Source organism: Dendropsophus ebraccatus, chromosome 11 (genome assembly GCF_027789765.1).
Source record: "Dendropsophus ebraccatus isolate aDenEbr1 chromosome 11, aDenEbr1.pat, whole genome shotgun sequence".
Classification (NCBI taxonomy): domain Eukaryota; kingdom Metazoa; phylum Chordata; class Amphibia; order Anura; family Hylidae; genus Dendropsophus; species Dendropsophus ebraccatus.
Window position 1 is genome coordinate 71,268,548 of NC_091464.1, and position 21,867 is coordinate 71,290,414.

General features: G+C 44.2%; 1 long non-coding RNA gene across 2 annotated transcripts in view; it reads left to right on the forward strand.

The window, feature by feature from the left end:
- The window catches only part of LOC138767656 (uncharacterized), a 271,823-nt gene that overhangs the window by 80,896 nt on the left and 169,060 nt on the right, over positions 1-21,867 (forward strand). For both annotated transcript variants that reach the window (XR_011358828.1, XR_011358827.1), the window contains exon 3: positions 6,946-7,161. This is a non-coding gene — a long non-coding RNA (uncharacterized lncRNA). The remainder of the gene's footprint in view (positions 1-6,945; positions 7,162-21,867) is intronic.

Consider the following 21,867-nt stretch of genomic DNA (forward strand, 5'->3'; position numbering starts at 1 on the left):
CAACCAATGAGACTTTTTTTTTTGGGGGGGGGGGGGACAGTGATGGGACTTTTTTTTTACTGTTATTTTAACTAGATTCGTTACGAACTTTCTCAAACTTTTTTCAAAGTAACGAATCTGGTTTGTTATGGTGCGGTTTTCTCATCCCTACTCCTGACAAATCATGATGCTGGGAGCTTCCAGGTCCAGTCTGCAGAACACTGTCCGTGTATAGAGGGAACTCTATGGATGTGTAAATGACCCCCAAGGCTTCCTGGAAAACATGTAAACAGCCATAGGCCATAGGCCGTATCCAGGTTTTTCTGGACTACCTAGGACTGCATCCAAATTCTTTAGCCACCGGTATTTAAATGCCGAACGGTCAGACTTGAGTTGTGCTTATCTTTGGTAACCAGGAAAACCTGTTGTTCATATGAATATGCATATGCTTCTTAAACCAGGAGTTTCAGTAAGATCTTCAGATACAAACATGATCCAAACACAGTCTGAGAATTCCTATCTGTGAATTCTGTTCTAATTCAGGTAGTGAAGAATGCAAATTATTGTTAACTCTCCGTTAATAAGGATTTGTTCATGTGATAGACGGACAGGTGCAGAACTCTTCAGAAGACAGAAGACAGAGTTCCAAAAGACATGCTGTAACAAGTCATGTGCCTGTGTGTCCAACACATGACCCTTTAAAGGCTTGCTGCGTCTAGTATATAGAGGATAGAACTTAGACTCAGCTGTCATATTAAAGTTGGAATCTGAAGCTTAATATTCACAATGCAATATTCAACATGCAGCAATGAGGAGGAGCGGCATGACAAATTTTCTGTTCTTAGTGTCCAATTAGGGGGGGGGGGGTTATCTGCAATTGACATAAGAGAATAGGGTATCACACCCTACTACTGTCATCACTCTCCCTGTACAGTCTCCATAGATCCTAGGAGAGATACAAGGCAATGCAATGCCGCCCGCTGTGTTCACATATCGTTATGTTAATGCCTGTTCTTTAGAACGGGTGTTAAAGTAATGTACCTGCCTACTATTTCTGGATGTTGTTCAGTGAACAGCGTCTGGAAATAATAGCTGTTCACACAATGTAATGTGCGGCGGTGGCTGCACATTACATTGAAGTGAATGGCTAATTGATTCGCGGGTGCTCGCAAATCAATAGTAAAAATAGAACATTCCTGCAGTCGATACAGAGGTACTGCACAGGTAAACTGCTGGCCGCCGGGCTGCATTCAGGACATACCTGCCGCCGATACCTCTTTATCAGCTGCAGAAATGTTCTTTTTTTTTACTATTCAAAGAAGTGGATATGAATAGAGTTAGTTGCTCTAACATATCCTCTATACTGCCCCTTGTTTAGACAGGAGAGCTTTTTGCAAGGCATTATGGGCTACCCTGAGGTCATGTGATCCTTTCTCCCTTCTGCAATGTGGCCGATGCTATTTTAGCTGGTTCAGCCAAAATTATCCGCCAGAGGTTTAAGTTTACGCCAAACTAAACTTTCAGCAACGCCTGGGTTTGGTTTACTCATCTCTAATTATAGGGATTAGCTGCATTTTTATCATATTTGTCTTGTGATAAAGAAAACATTATGCTACCTCAAGGAATAATAATAAAACAAAAAAACATAATGCTATGTAAAGGAATAAAAACAAAAAATACAAAATGCTACGTAAAGGAATAATAGAATCTGTCTTTCATTCCGTGAAATATGCATTGATAATACACAGATAAAATATCCCGCTAACCTATAAAGTTTAATCACAATTACACCATTTGTTTCATTTTCATACTCAAACACTTATTTCTGTATCTATGGAGTGGAGAAATCAATACAGCTTTACAGAGGTTAAAATAAAGCATTTTCATAAGAGCTCCGGAATCAATTCCACCATTTAGCTTTTATACAGTATGAAGCATGCAAATCTTCTTTGCTCCAAAAGAAAAAAAAAAACATAAGAAAAACATCACATACTAGCAAAACCAAAAGGAAGATTCATCAATCTGTAGACAGCTATTTCAGGGATCTGGTGTCTTATCAGTACTGGTTGGCTAGATGGATGCTCACAATCAGTATAAGGTGTATGGGGCTCTCCCGACTGTACAACAACATATATCATGGCAGCTGATACAGTTGTTAGATGTGATGGACAATCACTGCCCGAACCCACCATTTTTTGTATGAGAGAAAAGCCGCAGCTAGAGCTTTCTAGTTATGGCTTTACTATAGAGAACACAGGAACGCTCGGCCGTGCTGAGTGTTCCTGTGTCTTGAGAGGACGGGAGGGATAACCTACAAACATTCATTCAGCAATCAGTTACTGAAGGTGTATGGGGACTTTTAGATGTAGCTCTGGGGGAAGTGGTGCTGACTAGTGTTGAGTGGAAAGGCCATACTGTTCGGGTTCTGCAGAATTCTCTAAACCTGAGAGCCAGGCCATAGGCTGTATCCATGTTTTCCAGGACTGCTTCCAGGCTGTATCCATGTTTTCCAACCTCTGCAGCCACAGGGAGTCAAACGTCGAGCATTCGTATTCAGAAAACGTTACCGGACTTGAAAGATTTGGCCTTTCCACTCAACACTAGTGCTGACTCTTACTGAAGAGACCAGTGGTATAGAGACATATGTTTCAAGCCATGGGGGAAAAATATGTAAATATGTGAATTGGCTCTCTTCCAAAAGGAAGATGCTTTAGATGCAGCTCTTGGGGGATTCCTATAGATGGACGACTCTTCCTTTTGGAGGAGATTCTGGTTTAGTTTGTATTCTTGAATTTGCATGCTTTTCCCCATGCTTTATTAATTGAAAATAATTCTTTACCAGGAGAGTCACACAATAAAGTTTGTAGTTTATAGTTAAAGAGGTATTCCAAGAAAATCGACGTTTCCCCTATCCACAGGATATCCACAGTAAGAGATTGCGAGGGGGGAATCCGACCTCTGTACCCCCCGCTGATTTCCGTATCAGGCCCCCAGCTTCTGTATTATGAATAGAGCCATGGATAGAAGGAACGTTTTCTTGGAATGCTCCTTTAATTTTAGTAAAAACATCACTATCACAATGACTTTAGCTCAGTGCTCCATGGTCTAGACCTCTAAATGTCCCTATATCTATATAACACTTCCATGTACAGTAATGGAGTAGGTGGCTGGAAGCTTTACACCAACGAAAAAAATATATCTAGAAAGTTTGGCCGAAGTTTATGAAACGTGATCTACCTTAATACTTGGCACTAAAATCATATACACTTTATTGACCTCCATTATCAGAGTAGAGCAGAAAAAAGAGAATACCTTGCCGGTGTCCATACAGGTGAATGATCCTCTGTAAACTAGGTATGAACCTTTTATCATTCTACATCATCATAGTTCTTTCTTTTAATACCTTCACTACACTAGACCACCAGGGTTATTACAGTGAACTTTGTAATGACCCTTAGGGAAAGACATGTTTTATCTAGAGATTATCGCAACTCCAGTATGCTCGAGTCTGATCATTCAGCATTAGATTACTGGTGGCTGAAGAATTTAGATGCAACCCTGAGGCTGCCTGCAAAACATTGATGCAGCTATGGGCCCTAGTCTATATCTATGTTTTCCTGGACTCCCTATATAACCTATATAGACCACTATAAACATTTTACTCATACGTCATCCTCGGCCACTTGGAATAGTGTACAGGAAAGACTTTACAAAGGAATAGTAGCAGACCCATCCTATCAAAGACTCAATATCTTCTCCAAGATATTTTATTGTATACAGTATTGACCACCAGGGATGTTATATATGACTCTAAGCCACTCTAGACCACAGTGAATATTTACTGGTAAGCCTTAAATGAGTACCTGAGGACAAGTCAAAAGAAGCAATGTGGAGACAGCACGTCCAAAAAAACTTCGCTTTTATTCACACCAGTGCAACGTTTCGGCTCTTATTGTAGCCTTTCTCAAGCAGTGTTCTCACTGCTTGAGAAAGGCTACAATAAGAGCCGAAACGTTGCACTGGTGTGAATAAAAGCGAAGTTTTTTTGGACGTGCTGTCTCCACATTGCTTCTTCTGGATTTATATACGTACCTGGGTCCGGTTCGGTGAGACTAGCACCCACTTATTTTTTCCTTTCTGGTGCTGCTGGAACCTCTTGTTTGTTTGAGGACAAGTCAAAAGTTTTATTTGTTGTGAGTTTGAGACCCCTTCTCATCAGGAGAACAAGGCAGGAGAAGAGGAAGTTGGGTCCTGGACAGGGATGATTGACAGCGGCAAAGTGCTCCTCATCAATGGGGGAGACTCCCAATAATCAAAACTTTTGTCGAGTTTTGTAGTCAAAAGTTTTTTTTTTTTTTTTTAGTAATGAGTACACTTTAAGCTATCTTTGACCATCAAAAATACTGTACCCGGTAACAGATTGTGAGGTGTTGTCAGTATTTCTTGGTGGCATGATCAGTTTTGAAATTGATGGGAAATAAACAGTCTCTGGAAGAAAAAAAAAAATGAAATGTTATTTTAATTGAAATGCTATTTTAATGTATATTTTGCAGGAAATGATGCATTTGTTAATTGAGTGAATGGGTTCTAGATGGATTATAAAATCATGCTGGGAGTTTGGTTTATGATTATAAGATATGTAATTCTGTAAAAATAAATGTTTATTGGATATTACTTGCAATATTATGGAGAGAACAGTGCAATGTAAATAATGGGATCTGGGGATAGTAATAGGGGATGGATGAGACGACAAAATAGGTAACTCTATAGATTCTGCTAAGTGTAACTCAGGTGCTCCGCTTGGCCCCCTTGCGTCTAATGGATTCATGCTCTGTGATTATTTCACATTGAAGTAACCTTACTGTTAGGTATTTCTTTCTTTTCGATAGCCATAAAGCAATAGTGTAGATGTTTTTCTCAACTTTCCCCTTTTTTATTTTTCTCTTTTTATTGGGCCTCATCATTCCCTCCGTCTGCTGCCTGTACTAAGTGATAATATTCTTGTCATACCAATAGTTCTGAGAACTATTGTTCCAAAGGTTTGGGTGAAGAGTGGGGTTGTTGGAGGGAGGGAGGGGGGAGGGGGTGAAAACTCTGTAACTGTTAGTTATGGCAAAAACTTTAATAAAAATTATCTGATTAAAATGATAGGATCTATGGGAAGGACTGCAAGGGTAAGTTCTTGGACCTCCCTTTTCTATACATTGCATTAAGTTCTGTGCAGCAGCCCAGGAGGAGCATATAGGATGAAGGACTGCTGGGTTGCAGGTGGTCACAGTGGCTCTGATCTTTCATCCAAACCTCCCACATTCTTTGGTACGGACGGGGTTAGTTGCACTTGATGGTAGTAGTAGTTTTTACACAGCAATCCCTGTGTAAATGTATTCTTGTTGGTGTAGGTTGTGGTAAGGTGCAAATTATAGGCACTGAGTCTTTTTTGCAGCAATTTAGCTGCTGAGGTGCTATCCTCTCCAGCTTCCGGTTCAGTCACTCCACACTGTCCGGCACTACACTGATTCACTGACCCTTGACGAGCTTGAATAGAGGGCTGGGCTAGGCTTAACTCCGCCTCCCTCCAGAAGGTTCTGCAATTTGCATGTATAGAAAACCATTGCATAGCTTGGGCACCAAATCGTTCACACTATAACATACAGTAGCACAATATGTTAAGGCACATGAGCCCTAGCAACCTAGTGGGACATTATACCTTAAAAAGATGGAGGTGATTTTTCTTCTAGTGATTGCCTTTCTTATCTAAATGACAACCTGAGAACCCTTGGGCCAAATTCCTCGATCGCCACATTGAGTAGCAGCTTCCATTTAGGAGTATTCCCATTATGACAAGTTGCGTCCTATCCACAGTATCCATAGGATATGGCTTAACTGAGAGGCTGCAGGGAGCTCCATGTGATCTTGGGTACAGAACCTTCTAAATCACTGCTGGATGGAGCTGGTGGTTGTGCATGTACTGCAGCTCCATTCATTCTCTATGGAGATGCAACAGGTAGGCAAATGCAGCTTTTGGCTTTCACGGTTGAGAATCAGACATGCTCTGATTTCAGGTCTCCGGTCTAGAGATCACAAGGGGTAAAATACTATATTGTGTAATAGATATAATTTCACTCCATTTTTCAACTATTTTTTTGTATACTCATATGATCAAGGCAAGTTCTCTCTTTGACACTTGAATAATTATTAGGCTATTGAATGCCCCCGTTTCTTTAGTAGTGTAGCTTGAAACTCCTATGACCCAATGCAAAGTCCCCCCTTCTTTTCCTCTTTTAAAACATCTCCTGCCATTTATAATGCTGCTGTCTTTTGCTTGGCCCTTTGGGCTCCCTCCGGCAACAAGGCCCAGGTGCAAGTGCAACCTCTGCACCCCCTGTAGCTACGCCACTGGGCATATTACATATTTTATGCATACAAACCACTACACTTAGCTGTAAAACGCCCCGAGTAGTCATGTTTTTGTACATTTAGACGTGACCTAATGACTCGACTTATGGGATGAGCTGTCACACAAAACTATGAATCATTTTTGAACATATCCAATAGAATACAAAAAAAAAATAAAAATGGCAATTTATTTTCTTTAAAATTACGCAAAATCAGCTCCCATTTATCAGGTCTGTTTTCTTGCGGACAGCTGAGATTATTAAGGAGAGGAACAACATCTGGGTATCGGCAAAGGATCTGGAATGTAAAGAGCCCATGTCTAATGAGAGGTTCTGAGAAGTCTCTCGAGGGAAAGCAACTCCGGAGTCAAACATGACTAATGTATACTTGTCAAAATACACCATCCCAGCCTTCTATCAGAACGCTGTTAATAATCGCCGCTATAAATAACCCCACAGGTACAACCGGTCATTGTCATTGTGCTGCAGGCGACTCAAAGCCCTTAAAGACTTAATATCTGCCTTGTACATCTGTTCCACTGTCAAAACCAGCCATTTTCTTAACTTTCAGGAATAAAGAACTTCATTGTTCTTCCGAGTTCGCTGCACTTGAAGATGTAGTTACTGCCATCTGCTGGAGGAATGGATAAGTCATCTCTGAAGAAGGAATGTGCTGAGACGGGGATATTTCTGCAAAGCATCTGGAGGCCTCACTGCTATATTCATGTATTCGCTATCATGCTTCCTAAGTGACCGAGGACGGGCGGCATGAACTGCTGCAGTAAACGTAAGTGACTCACGGTTTACTTATACCTATTGACCTCTTCTTATTTATTCTGCACAAATAAGTTCATTATTGATCGTGCATACTGAATATTGTCCTCCTAAGTGACCCAGATCTATCCGGTGCATTTGATGACTTTCAGCCTACAAAGTACCTTCCTGCATTTCTTATACGTATACGAGCAGCGCGTGACATTGGTGAAGTGTCGCAGCATTAGACGGTGATGCATCACATGATGAGGCCATGCTGCCTGGAGGTGTTCACCCATTAGTGCAATACCAGTACCTGACACCAGATGGCAGTATTGAAAACAGGATGGAAGCTGCATGTAATTGTTCAGGTAGAGAAATGGTGAAAAGTGCAGATTTTAGTATAATTGTTAGTATTATTAAAAGTTCAATTAGTAGTATTATTAATAGCAATACTGGTATTGTATATTATTATATTATTGTATATTCAGCTGGGCTTAGATACTAAACAGTGTTTCCAGGATGTAGTTTGTCATTTTTTTTAAAGGTTTCTTTACATCCATGTGTCCTCCTTTACCTTTCCTCACAGCTTAAAATATCCTAAAGCATGTGTTCCTACCTGTGTCCCTCCAGCTTTTGCAAAACTACAATACTTATCATGCCTGGACAGCCAAAGCTTAAAGCTTGATAGAAATTGTTGTTTTGTAACAACTGGAGGGTCACATGTTGTCCTAAAATGTTAGTAATACAGTATTTAGCTATGAGAGAGAAAAATAATACTTTTACTATACTCTGTTGGTTTCCATACTGCACTGTACATGTTATATGTGTCTATCTGTGGTCACACGGTGGTTGTGATGTGAATTGCAGTCTTTGGACGGTTTTGTTAGCATTGTGATATCCTACTACCATATATATATATATATATATATATATATATATATATATATATATATATATATATATACACACAGTATATATATATATTATTTTTTTTTTAATTTATTTTCTTTTTTTTTTTACTCCATACAACCATACCAGAGGAAAACGCACTCTTACACTATGGTCACAGTATGGGATTTTATCGAGAAAAGGCAGACTTCTGTTAAAAATTATCATGATTTGCGTCCATCATTATATCAATAGACAGCCGTCTTTCCTGGATCATTCCCATAGTGGTATTATAGCCCTATACTATAAGAGGACTTTGTTAAGAAATGTCCCCCGACTATGTACAGCAGGGGTGTCAAACTCTGGCCTGCGGAGTAATTATAGCATATTTAGCCTGTCAAGAAAATTAAATAACCTACTAGAGCTGTCGCACCAGTATATACCTCCAGTATGCCGTACCCCATAACCTTATGCAACCTCAGTATACACTGAAAAACAAAAAGGAAGGCGGGCACCACAAATAGCACTATGGGGGAGATTTATCAAACTGGTGTAAAGTACAATTGTCCCAGTTGCCCCTAGAAACCAATCAGATTCCACCTTTCATTCCTCACAGACTCTTTGGAAAATGAAAGGTGGAATCTGATTGGTTGCTAGAGGCAACTGAGCCAATTCTACTCTACACCAGTTTAATAAATCTCCCCCTATGGGTGCTAGCCAACTTGCTCAAAATAGTCTCTGCATTAGAAAAAAAGAAAACTGAACCAAGTATGCAAGGGCTGCCCATCAAGTATAAATAGCAAAATCTTTGTTGGAATAACAAAGAAACCACACTACATAAAAACACTTAAAAACGGGTACTGATACTGAACTCTTCTCCTGTCCCTGTAAGGTCCGGGACACCCCACTCACACCCAACGATGCAGGTAAGAGAGACGGTGCATGATAACAATACAAATGCTAAGGACCAATATGAATAAGGCAAAAACAAGTAATCAAAATTTTAGTTTTTCTAAAGCTAAAGCTTTGGCTTTCCAGGCATGATGGGATTTGTAGATTTGCAACAGCTGGAGGGCCTGAGTTTGACGCCCATGTTCTAGAGTGAGTGGGGACCAGCAGTCCCACACATTCTTTCCAATGGGGGGACTTCCTTAAGGGTAACCCCTGTTAGAGTAATTAGGGGTGCACATCAGGAGTATATGCCTGGACAGCCAAAGGCTGAAGTGCCAAAGGTTCCTCATCCCTGTCCTAGATGCACTTAGCAATGTATGATCATACATTTGCAAAAACAGCACCACTCCTGTGCTCAGGTTTTGTGGTGTATTGCAATTCAGCTCTAATCACTTTAGTACTAAGCTACAAACCCACACCCAACCTGAGGACAAGGGAATTAGGAGAAAGTGGCCATGTGTAGTGTCCCACTACGTGTTTCTTTGCTCTTTACACACCCTGGTAAAAGTGTTTCTGTCAGGTGTCACAATTAGTACAGTTAGCTGCTGTGCCCTACTCCAACCACTAGGGGCACAGCTGCAGTTCAGAGGGAAGGTTTAGCCTCTGACACTCAGCACTTCCTTCCTGGGTAGTTCAGTTAGTTGTTGGGTGTGAGCTAGCTGAGGAAGAGACCAGACTTGTTACCAATGGGACCTACAACAGCAGTTATGCACTGCTAGACCAGACTTCAAGGTAACTAGAAATAAAGGTGCACCCCTTCCCCTTGCCTACATTGTGGATTCGTTTGTCAGGACAGTCAACCCCCTAAAGAAGGAGAGGAAAGAAAGACTGATCCACTGTAGAGCACAGTGCAAGGTAGCCTGAACTTCTCTTGACTAAGTAGGAAGGAAACTACTAGTTGGCTACCCCCTAGAGACAGAGGCCCGGGACTCGTACTACCAATCAGGATGGTAATCAATACTGAAAGGCAGAAAGCGGGCAGATGAGATAACTCAGGGTCCATTTACACAGAAAGATTATCTGACAGATTATCTGCCAAAGATTTGAAGCCAAAACCTGGAACAGACTATAAACAGATCAGGTCATAAAGGAAAGCCTGAGAGCGGCGTTGGTGGTGATCAGAGCGGCGGGGGTGGTGATTGAGTCGGGTGAGCGGGGGGCCGGGCTGCGGGCGGCCGGACTATCGCGCGACGACTGTTTACACGGAACGATCGGCGAATCGCGATTGCGTTTACACGTACGATTATCGTTCGAATTCAATCATTATCGCAAAAATTCGCCCGATAATCGTTCCGTGTAAACCCAGCATAAGGGTCCGTTTACACACACAGATAATCTGACAGATTCTTGCAGCCAAAACTAGAAATGGATTTGAAAAAAAGAGAAATCTCAGTCTTTACTTTATGACCTGTTCCCTGTTTGTAGTCCATTCCTGACTTTGGCTGCAAAAATCTGTCAGATATCTGTCAGATAATCTGTGTGTGTAAACAAACCCTGATGGTGCGTTTACATAGACAGATTTATCTGACAGATCTTAAAAGCCAAAGACAGGAATGGACTATAAACACGGAACAAGGTCATAAAGGAAAACTGAAACCTCTCCTTTTTCAAATCCATTCCTGGCTTTGGCTTCAAAAATCTGTCAGATAAATTTTTCTGTGTAAACGCACCATAAGACTTATCTATACGTAAGTACGAGGAGTTCTTCAAGATATTTCACACATTTCACTTACATCCAGACAAAGTACTTACTAAATTAGGCAAGGGCCCTCCTATCCAGCTGTCCAGAGCAGTAGCAGATCTCCATAGAAAACCTCTCCTGCTCTGGACAGTTCCTGACATGAACAGAGGTGGCAACAGAGAGCACTGTGTCAGACTGGAAAGAATACACCACTTCCTGCAGGACATACTGTAGCTGATAAGTACTGGGAGACTTTTTAATAGAAGTAAATTACAAATCTATATACTGTAACTTTCTGACACCAGTTGATTTGAAAGAAAAAGATACTGTCACCCCAGTTTTCTTGTGTGCTTTTATCATTGTTGGACAGTGTCACTAAGGCGGGGCTTAGCATCCGCTGAGAGGAAGAGGGAGCTCAACAGATGCTAAGCCCCGCCTTAGTGACACTGTCCAACAGTGATAAAAGCACATAGGAACTGGGGTGACAATATCACTTTATAGTGTACCTGTCACTTTAAAAGAAAGTTTTGATCATTGAATTCAGACCCCGATTGATTCCTAGAACGATCCACAAGAAGTGTGAAGTGTGTTCTTTCTCAACTTTGTGCCACATAAATGGGAAGGAGTCCCAAGTCTGTGGTCATGTGCACAGAGAGCAGGGAGAGAAGCACTCGGTTGTGCTCCTCTGCCTGCTCATTCTAGCAATCGCTCAGGCCCTGACTGTTTAAAATTTTTGACACATCTCTACAAGATCAAAAGTTGTTTTTTTTAAGCGACAGGCACACTTTAAGTTATAACTAGAGATGATCGAATCTCAAGCATGCTTGGGGTTCACCTGAACCCAATAATGTGGTATTTGATTACCAGTTACCGGTAATGTGTTAGCTGTTTATTCAATTGTCAGCCGTCGCCCACGCGTGGCTATTACATGAAGCAATGCAAGGTCGGCGAGCGACGGTTTTAGGTCTGGACCTAAAGAAATGATAAGCCGATGATCGTTCCATGAACTTATCGTTGACTCTTTTACACAGAGCCAGGGCCGTAGTTAAGGGGGGGCAGCTGCCCCGGGCGCCGAGACCAGGGGGGCGCCATCACAGGGAGCAGAGAAAGAAGGATGACAGTGGATGAGGCAGCCTGGAAGCCTCATGCCCTCTGTCGTTGTGAGAAGGCAGGGGACGATTTTTACTTCATCAAAAGAGGTATTTTCCATACTGCCTGTCCCCTATACTGCCTATAGCTGCTGTTTAGCTATAATTTGCGCAAAATCGTGGCCTTTTTACCGCGATTTTGCGCAAAATAGGGCTAAACAGCAGCCAGGAGACAGAACAGTAAAGAGATGGTGAAGGACCTTGACATGTGACTATGATGTCAGCGCAGGTCCTGTATGTACACTGCACTATGGAGGAGGAAGAAAGAAGATACAGGTGTGTGGGAAGGGGAGGACAATCAGGGGTGCACAGTCTGGGGTGGGGGACAGGGGGGTACAGGGTGACACTTGTCTGGGATGGGGGGGGGCACACAAGAGAGTTAGGGTCCAATGTCTATTTAGCTGTCTGGCTGTACATTATTTCATACTTAACCCCTTAATAACTGCCCTATCCAAAAATATATATATCACATTTATATAAACCTTACCTACTATCTGCAGGGGAAGGGAAACTTGGCTTTCCAGCTGTTGCAGAACTACAACTCCCATCATGTCTGGACAGCCAAACTTTTAGCATTGACTGTCTATGTATGATGAGAGTTGTAGTTTTGCAACAGCTGGTGAGGCAAGGTTCCCTATGCCAATCTATAAAGCACCTGTACCTGTCATTTTTCTAAATTATTTCTATTTTAAATTTGGTGATGGAAAACCTTACTGGAGATATTACTGCTGTTGTCTCCGCTGCTGAGTGGAGTTGATCGAACCTCGGGAAATCCTAGGTTCTATAGAACTTGAACATTCACGAACCTGCCGCATTAGATTGCTGATGCCTTCCCTGTCCGTTTGGAAGGAGGAGACAGGCTGGGTACTCTTCTCCTTCCCCACGGACCAGGAAGGCATCAGCAATCTAATGCGGCAGGTTTGTGAATGTTCGAGTTCAATTGAACCTAGGATTTCCCGAAGTTTGACTCTACTGCAGAGCGTATCTGTGCATTAGGAGACAGCACCATAGAATCACATTACACTGGGTGTCACACTGGAGATAGATCAGGAAGCTTCGCCTCCTAATTCACAGGTACAAACAGCAGGGAGCGGAGACAACGGCGCCTCCTCAGGTACAGACAGCTGGGAGCGGAGACATCGGCGCCTATGTTGAGGTACTTAGGGACCAAATTTTAAATGGGAACATTCCAGGTACACAGTAAATATGACATTATGTATCCCATATTGTGAACACCACACTAGTGCTGCCGGTAGAGATGACCGAATCGCTCATGTAAACTATCGCTCACCTAAACTTCATAAAAAAAAAAAAAAAATATATATATATATACATATATATATATATATATATATATATATATATATATATGGGCCCCCCTGTGCCTGCTGCGAATACAGGCGGGGGGGGGGGGGGGGGGTTGGGGGGCGCCAAATTAAATCTTTGCCCCGGGTGCAGGAGAGCCTAGCTACACCTCTGCACAGAGCGATAATTGGTTGAATGGGGCAGATTCAGCCAATTATCGCATTGTGTAATAGGGCCCTTATGTTAAATGAACTATTGCCTGGATACCAGGATAATATATTTATAACAAGTAGGAAAAATTCTTTTACACGGCCATTCTATGTCTACGGTGGTGCTCGCAGTAAGAAAAAAATCCAACAAAATTATGAGAGTTCAATTTCGGCACTCACCATAATGCTTCATGGTTTTTATTGTAGAATAAAGTCCATCACAAAATACAACGGCAACAGGACGTTTCGGCGTCAAGCCTTCCTCAACAATTGTCCTGTGTCCGTTGTATTTTGTGATGGACTTTTTTCTACAATAAAAATTATAAAGCATTATGGTGAGTGCCGAGATTGAACTCTTGTAATATATTTATAACGACCATCCATTGAACAGAGAGAGCAGCTATTTGGCTGATACTATAGGTCGCCCACATGGCCGCTCTACGATACTTTTCGCTGAATATACACTGTTCTTTACTGCCATATGACGAGAGGACAAGACTGCCATAAAAGCCTTGGACCATAACAGTAAGGAGTGATATGTCTCCGGCAGACTGCTCGCCCTTGTAGTGGGAAGCCATTCAGTTCCTGCTATGTATTATGGAATAAACTGTTCATGCAATTCCCTTATGCATATACATTGGTTTACCATCAGTATCCCGCAGCTGCCACCTGCCAGAGAGCCCTTAGTAAATGCAGCCGTCCGTAGACATAATACTGTTGATGCGGTGGCGTTACCTATGAAAAGCGTATTGTTTATTGTGCTTCCAGCTCATTTCCTGCATCAGCCTGCAGAATGATAAGCTGTCCTCATTTAACCAGCATTGCATTTTTCCTGATTTGTGGGAAATATAGGGCATTGAAATGTAAAAACCTCACGCTACAAAGGCCGCCATGACCCCTGATCTCAGCTTTTTATGGCTCTCTTGATGCTTGTACAGTGCTAAAGAACAAGAGGCACTGTGGATGCTGCCGGACCCCTGCTGGGCTCCACCATAGCGGGTAGATCTGGCTTCTCTAGGCCTCCCTATCTGTGGATATAATGCTGGGAAATGTAGTTATTACTCCTGCAGGGCAGAGACATCCATTATTGTGCTAAAAGTACACAAATATGGGGTAATTGTCTACTATTTCTAAGATTTTCTTTTTCTTGAACTTTACAGCATCAATGGCTTCTTGATTTATTTTTAAATACTACTGTTCAATGTATGACTGTGTTCAAGTAAATTAAGCTAAGTTGCAGTACCAGACACTGCCTGTGAGTAAGGGTGGCACTGTTCCGTGAAAAGAAATTTGTGTGACTGTTCAGGATCTTCAATAAAATATCAGCTGTTACTCGCCATTGGTGCCGGACTTTGCTTCTTGTTTATTGTGGACCCCTGCTTCTTGTCGGACCACACAGTGGCAGGTGTGGAGGAGTGGATGCAGCTGGCCGTTTGCTTTGTGGAAGATATCAGCCAGATATGCCATAAATGCTCAGCTAGTGGGGATCCCAGTACTATGTGAATTATTCCAAATCTGGGAAAGCCGAGGAGTTTGTAGTAGATTAAAGTCCTGTGTGAGAATACAACCCAATCCCCCCATCTTTACCGAGATCTGACACTTATGCCCCTATCATATGGATACGTGAAGAGTAAAGCCCCTATTACACATGGCAACATAGCGCTATTACACGCGTCGGCAGCAAGCGGTAAGTGCAGGGGGGGAGGGGGAGCTGCAGGGGGTGCCCGGGTCGTCCCTAGATCGTCCTGGCAGCCCATAGCAGATAGCAGCGGTCTGCTGCCGCCACTCCTATTCCACGGAGCGAAGGCAGCAGATCGCTGCTATCATAGTCGTTTGTCTTTCAATATGTTGAAAGACAAACGACAGCAACGATCAGCCGTCATCAGCTGATCGTTGCCTTCCATTACCCAGGACGATAATTTTTCTGTGTAATAGGGCCTTTATTGTTAACTCGGAATTCCCATTGAAGGAGATCTTATTCTTAATAGAGATTTATACTTGTGGATTCAAATAGATGAAGTGGCTGCATCACAGTTATTAAAGAGTCACTGTCATGAAAAATAACTTAGACTAGTGTTGAACAAACTTGCCAAACTGTTTGAGTTCGCCAACACTCTATAAACCTGAACAGCTTGGCATTTGACTCAGGAGAAGTTGGATGCCGCCTAGGTAGTCCTGGAAAACCATAGGCTGTATCCTTGTTTTCCTGGCAGCCCTAGGGCGGCATCCAACTCGACTAGATACCGGAAGTCAAATGCAGAACATTCGGGTCCAGAGAATGTTGCTGAACCAGAATAGTTGAGCAAGTCTGCTCTATACTACTTTTTACATATCATCAGGAATGTCAAAAGTTCTTGATCATTGTTAAGATCCTCTGTGATCAGGAGGTATAGCCAGGGAGAGAGTGTGGCAGCAGCGGTATCTACTCCCTGACTGGCCACTAATTCAAACAATGTAGCTTTATAGACTTTTGGCTGTTATGGAGATATAGCCTAGAAGGGGATCACACGGCTGCAGCTCACTCTTTTCAGCTATATCTTAATTCTAAAATTATTTTATGTTTTTTGCTGTTCTGCTCTATTAACAACAGTTTAGAAATGTGCTTCATAACAACCAAAAAACATTTTGTGTGTGGAGATGACTTATTGACTTTTCTGGGAGAGTATAATGGGCATGCTTTGTGACCTCTCATGTGTCCAGCACCTATTGTGAATAGTGAATTCCACTTTATCTATATATAGTTTGTTTTTTTATTTTAAGGTGATGATTGGATGGTAAATAAGCCACTGCCGGAAAGTGGTCAGTACAGAACAGGAATATCATCTTATTATTAGGCTTAGTGGCCAAAGTGGAAACTGCAATATTTCAGAATCACTTTTAATGTAGATAATGAAATAGAAAATAAGTATATTTGATGCTAGGTATGTACTCTGGTTTGTTTATGTGTTTCCTCCCCTTTTCCCTTTTGCCATATGGCCAACAGTATTTTAACAGCGTTTGCGGAAGCGAACCACTCGCAAGGTTGACTGTTATGGTTCGCTCATTTCTAGCGGTGAGAATAATAACTGCAAGATTGTTTTTCTATAATAGTAAAATGGAAAAAGTATGGAAAAAAACACTAAAAATTCTTTAAAAAAACATTAATCACTAGAATAGTACAGGGGCTTTGTTTTTTTTCTCCAGATACACAATGTGTTTGTTTTCTCAAAAACGAATTTAGAGAGTTTAAACCTATAAGAGACACTTACAGACCAAGCAGAAAGGCTTAAGATTTTAAGAAATTGGAAATCTTATGTAAGCGAGAATTATGTCCTGAAGTATTAGCTGATGTGGAGGAATAAGATGAGCAGGTATTGATTCTTTGTATGTTAATGCAAATAAAAAGAAGCCAAGAGATCCTACAAGTGCCTCTTACAGACGGCTTAGTGACAGCAATTTCATTTAAGGCGAGACCACTTGACCCGGCATGCTGTGTAATGTAAACACCCCAGGGGTAATTAGTTGGGGGCAATATATGAAAATTGCTTTGTGAGCTCTCATGTGGGTTACTAATTGTTTTCATGGCGGCATGCAAAATTATGTATTTTGTATTTTTTTTCTTTTGTTTTTATCAGTAATAAATTTCTCGATTTGCAATTTACAATTTCCTAAATTCAATTTAGCAACCTGAGGAGAGACGGCTACCTGTATGATTAGGGTAATTCAGGCCTCACATATGGGAGAAATCATCCATGGGATATTTCTTTCTGATAGCCCAATGACTTGTAAATGATTGTTCTTTGTTTTCCTCGCTGTCGGCTATAATCCAGCGCATACTAATGATGTTTTTGCACAGACTTGTCTGACTCATGATCCAGTCAGCAGGATCCTTCTAGCTTCCATCATTTTTTATTATTTTTTAAGAGCTTCTTTTTAGCATCTATCACTTTTTTTTCTTCTTCTTCTTAAGGTGAAGTACAGCTGAACAATGCAACATTGTATATTGTATACATAGTTTTTCTTTTTTGTGTGTGTTTTTTCATATTGTAAGTAGGGATGAGCGAATTCACAGTAGAAACAAAGCAAAGCGCTTTGTTAGGATCGGCTGGCAGCTTGTCAGACTGCTGGCCTAGAAGTCCAGACAGCTTGCTGTCACTCCTCCCTGGGTGCCGGAGAAAGATGAATCTAGTCCTGGGAAACTTCTCCCCATTTCCTAGGACTGTATTCAGCTTTTCCTGGCACCTGGAGCGGCACAGACTTCAAAGCCAGCAGTCTGACAAGCTGCCGGCCGATCCTAACAAAGAGCTTCACTTCATTCCTACTGTAAATTTGCTCGTCCCTAAATTAAAAGCCCCTTAAAATCTCGAGATCACTGAAATGATCTTGTGATCTCATAGTTATGCCTTATCCGGTGCATAACTACCCCAGATACCCCTTTAAGGGTTAAAACAAAGTTGAAGAGCATAAGAGATTGTACATTTTAGCCCCTGCAAGAAATTGTGTATTTTCCCAGAGGGACAAGCAAAGAGTCAAAGGAGGCAGATGCAGTCTAAGGGCCCTATTCCACCGGACGATTATCGTTAGCATAATCGTTAACGATTAACGATCTCAAACGACTGCTATTGCGAAAGACCTGAAAACGTTCACTCATTTCCATGGAACGATAATCGTTACTTATGATCGTAATTGCGATCGTTTCTTCTTCCGTATTTCTTCGCTATTGCGTTCGTATCTATTGCGAACGACCGAACGATGTCTTATTCAATGCGAACGATTTGCGAACGTTTTGCGAACGAGCAACAATAAAAATAGGTCCAGGTCTTATAAAGCGATCAACGATTTCTCGTTCGGTCGTTAATCGTTAACTGCATTTCAACCGAACGATTATCGTTTAGATTCGAACGATTTAACGATAATCTGAACGATAATCGTCCGGTGGAATAGGGCCCTTAGGCCAGTTTCACACGTAACAGATCTGCAGCGGATTTCACGCTGCAAATTTGTAGCAAAATCCGCTGCAGATCTTTTTCAATCAAATTACATACTTGCAGTAGGATTGACATCTCGCTGCGAGTATGTAAGTGACCGCCCCCCTAACTCCCTGCCCTCCGAAGGATACATTACCTGCTCCACGAACCTGCTTGCTTTGGGGGCTCCCGGTGTCTGGATGTCCCGCTCAGCCAATCAGTGGCTACGGCAGGGTAGTGAACAGATTGACTGACTGAGCACAATGTCTAGCCAGGAGTGTAGAGCAGGTAATGTATGCTCCAAACGTTGGGGGGGGGGGGGGGGGGGGGGTTAAGGGGGGCTGTCACTTACATACTCGCAGCGGGATGTCAATCCTGCTGCAAGTATGTAATCTGATTGAAAATGACAGGCAACGGTGCCGTTCTTTTTGCCTTTCTGAAGGTCAAGTACAAATACACCAAAAGGATGGGGGAAGTAAACTGATGAAGTCTGGGACTTGGCTGTCGCGAGTCAGTGGCAGTAATTATGCACTGGCCCTTTAATAAATATTAATGGTGTGCAAAAACAAAATGGTCAGCACCTCCAAGTGAAATGAATAGACAAGTGCACATTGCCATGGCTGCTTTTCTTCTGTAAGGAAGTTCAAGGGATTATGACTGTTTCATTACATAGGATTCTAATATTCCTGTTCTAAAGTATTAGGGACACTACCCTGTGTCAGATGAGTTGTATGACTGGTCCAGTTGATTCTCATCAGATTAGACACTATAGACTGGTTCCATTGGTGTTCCCATTGTGTTGTACCATATTACTGCCAAATGTAACCTCACTGCAGGGAGGGCGAAACAGCGTAGCATAGTGGCAGCCCGTACATGACTGGGTGGGCAGTAAGGGGTTAACAGTGCCAAGGGTGGGGGGGGAGCAGGAGAGAGGTTACCTGTAGTTCAGGGTATAGTGAAATAAGGGGGTTGCTAGGTGAGAGCCAATGGGGGTGGTGGGAATAGCTTGGGGAAGGAGGGGGCTAGCTAGGAGTTGGAAGTGAGGAGAAAGAAACTTACCAGTCTTCTGAAGCTACAGGACCTGAGACGGAGCATGGATACTCAGCCTGCAGCAGACTTGTCAGCATTCATGGCATCCCTGAGGGGTGTAACGGCTCAGCATGGGGCCGCCTGGGTCCAGGCTCAGCTTGCCCAGGTGATTAGGGAAGCGGACGGGGGGTTGCAGTCCCGGGGGGCCCGCCCGTCCGCACGCCGCCGGCGCCCGCCGGAGCGGCTCAGCCCTGGAGTCCCCAGCCGTTCCCGCCGCGTAAGGAGCCCTTCACAGGACCCTCCGGCCCCTCCTGGCAGGCACAGCTCTCCCCTGCACAGGAGCCGGGCTGGGAGGAATCCTGCAGCGCGGCGGGGTTCCGGGCGGCAGGGGGAGGGTCACGTGGCTCCTTCCTCCCCCTCCGTTACGGCAGCAGTAACAGGACCTGCGGCGGCTGGCCCCTCTCACAGCAGGAAGCAGGGGGCAGCCCAGCGACGAAGCAGAGCCGGGACCCGGTCCCAGGGGGAGAAATTGCAGCCCAGAGAGGTGAGGAGAAGGCGATCCCGGGCAGCAGCTGATCCGGGGGGGGAGGCGTTCCCCTCCACGTCTCAAGGTGCAGGGCGGAGGGTGGCCGACGGAGTAGTAGTCCCCAGCACGTCATCCGTGGCGGCCAGCCCTCCTGTCGCCGGCGGCTCATCTGGACAGCGAGTTCAGGTGGCTCCGCCCACGCTGGACGTTGCTGGAGAGGATCTGGGAGCCGGGCCATCTTCCTTGGACGACGAATCTGACAGCCTGGAGGAAGGAGAGGTTCATGGTGCTGCGACAGCAGGGGTGCGATCTCGGATAGCGGCTGTTCCGGCGTCCGCTGAGAGTCAGCCTGGTGAGTCTTTTTCTATGTCTGTGCTGTCCCCTGTGTCTTCTGGTGTGGCTGGAGGTGTCAATGTGCGTGTAGGGGATCAGTGGTCGGGGGGCGGGGGACAGTTTGCAGGGATTGGAGAGGCAGTGGCGCAGTTTTTAACTAGCATGCAGGGGTTGATGGTACAAAGCGCGGGTTCGCATGCGACAGTGGCGCCGCCAGCGGCAGCATGGGTGGGTAGCGGTGCTGGGGCGGTGGGACAGGGAACTCCGGTGGCGCAGGCGCCTGCAGCTGTTCAAGCGGCACCTACGGTGGGGCCCGCGGTCAGCGATGCCTCTGTCCGCTTGGATGACTCGGCACGTGGGGAGGTGTATGTATGTTTTGATGGCCCGCTGGGGGCGCATTTGAAACAGGAAGTGCGTGAGAGGATCTGGAAGGATGAATACGTGGAAATATTCTCCCTCCTTCCTCTGGAAAAATTTAACATTGAGAAGGGTAAAGCAGATGAGAGTAAGAAGGAGGAGGAGGAGAAGCGGCGGTATCGACTGATACCCCGCACTTTTACGAATTGGCTTCAAGCATTCGCCATTTTGGCGAGTGTAATTGGAGAGAAGGCTCCTCAGAACTGCTCTGCTTTATTCGGCTATATGGATGCTATAGGGGAGGCTTATCGTGTTTATGGCGGAACTGCTTGGCTGCGGTATGACGAGCAGTTCCGCCAGCGTAAAGCGGTAAGGCCGGCGCTGCGTTGGGATCACAAGGACATAGCATTGTGGATGCGGCTGATGGTGGCATCACGCGCGCCTTCTCAGTCGTTTCGGGCGGGGGCCGGGGGTTCGTCTGGGTCAGCTGGGTCGGCCGGAGCCTCGGCCTCCCAGCGCCCGGGTTGCTGCTGGCAATACAATGAGGGTAACTGCCGGTATGGGTCCAGCTGCAGGTTCAAGCACGAGTGTGGAACCTGTGGGGGGAACCACCCTCAGTCCAGATGCTTCCGGAAATCCAAGGGTCGTCCCGCCGATGCTGGCCAAAAAGGGACAGACGCCGGTGAGCATAGAGGCGATGCTGCCACTGCTAAATGAATACCCTGACCAGAGGGCGGCGCAATTGTTGAGGGATGGGTTTATGTGGGGCTTTCGTATTCCTTTTGCTCCAGACGCACCAATTTTTCGCCCGCAGAATTTGAAGTCCGCCAGAGCGCATCCGTCTATTGTGAGCGAGAAGTTGGGCAAGGAGGTGACTCTTGGACGCATGGCGGGTCCGTTTGCAGACCCGCCGTGGCCGTACTTGCGGGTCTCTCCTTTGGGTCTGGTGCCAAAAAGGGAGCCTAACAAATTTCGTCTAATCCATCATTTGTCTTATCCGGAAGGTGCTTCGGTAAATGATGGAATAGACCCGGAAGCATGTTCGGTATCATATGTCTCATTTGATCGGGCGGTGGAGTGGGTGCGGCGGTGCGGGCCGGGGGCGCTCATGGCAAAAACGGACATTGAGGCCGCATTTCGGCTCCTGCCGGTGCACCCTGATAGCTTCCATTTGTTGGGTTGTATGTGGGAAGGACAGTACTATGTGGACTGCTGTTTGCCGATGGGGTGTTCCATTTCCTGTTTTTACTTCGAGGCTTTCAGCACGTTTGTGGAATGGGTGGTGCGCAAGGAGTCGGGGTTGCAGTCGGTTTTGCATTACCTTGACGATTTCTTGTGCGTCGGCCCGGCACGGTCGCCCATTT